We start from the raw sequence: 1,275 nt of genomic DNA, 5'->3' as shown, positions 1-1,275 counted from the left end.
GGGGGGAGAAGAAGAAGAAGAAGAAGAAGAAGAAAAGAAAAAAAGAAAAGAAAAAAAAGAAAAAAAAAAGGGAAAAAAAGAAAGAAAGAAGAAAAGAACAGGTGACGAGCAGAAGAGGTAGAAGAAAAGTTTCTAGCCAATCAAGTGAGAGAGATTCTTTGTCTCGAGTCTCGGAGAGTCGGAGTTGACGACGGTCTAGACGAATGGGGGGGGACCCAAGGGCATGGCTTTGGGTGCTTTGTTTCGTTTTGTTTTGTTTTCCTATTCCATGTTTTAATATATTCCTGTTTCTAAACATGGGGGGGGGGGGATAGCATGCTGATAACATGATAGACGTGAACACACATGATGACAATATAAAGATATGATATAAAGACCTGATTGAAAAAAAAAAAAAAAGATGATGAAAGATGATGAAAGATGATGAAAATGATATAAGATGATATAAAAATGATTTTTAAAAAAAATGGTAGAAATATGATAAAAGCATAATAGGAAAAAAAAAAAAAAAACCCTCTCCCCTCTCCATGATAAAACCCCCCTTCCCCTCTCCTCCTCGACAATCTTAGTAATATAATACACAATGCATACAAGACGGTATATTCATATTTAATACCGACGAGACGTGGTGGTGTGGAGTCTTTGTGGACATGTGAGGAGGAGAGAGGGAGAGAGAGAGAGTTGAGACTACGGCAGGTCTCTCTCGATGGGGGAATCTCTCCATATCATCAATCAAGCTTTCCCCCCCCCCCCTCCCCCCCCCATCCTTTTTCAGCGGATCGCCGTCAGTTGTCATGTTCAGGTTTCGGGCATGACCTAATTTGGGAAGATGTGAAGCTGAAGAAGTCTAGGGACGATCCCTGAGACCTCTAAAGACCATCTGAGAGCTTTTCTTTTCCCCTCCTTCTCTTCTCTACTTCTGTTTGCGTGGATCCCGAACGGCGGAGTGGCTCTTGCGGTTCATGTACATCATCTTTTGTTTTTTGTTTTTTACCATGTTATAAACCCCCCCCCCCCCCCCCAACCCCAACCCCAACCCCCCCTAAAAAAAAAAAAAAAACCCCTCGTATACCATGCCGTGATGGGGTTCGGAAGAGACAATGTACAGACGCCTCCCCCCCCTTTTCTCCCCCAACTGTACTGTGAATTCTGTAATGATGATAACAATGACACGCGAAAAATAGATTCTCGGGTAGAGCAAGCAAAGAAACCCTAAATAAATAAGAAAAAAGAATAAGAACAATACTACAGATATATCAAAAAAAAAAAAAAAAC

Source organism: Geosmithia morbida, assembly GCF_012550715.1.
Source record: "Geosmithia morbida isolate 1262 chromosome Unknown scaffold_5, whole genome shotgun sequence".
Taxonomy (NCBI): Eukaryota; Fungi; Ascomycota; class Sordariomycetes; order Hypocreales; family Bionectriaceae; genus Geosmithia; species Geosmithia morbida.
This window is presented reverse-complemented; position numbering follows the sequence as displayed.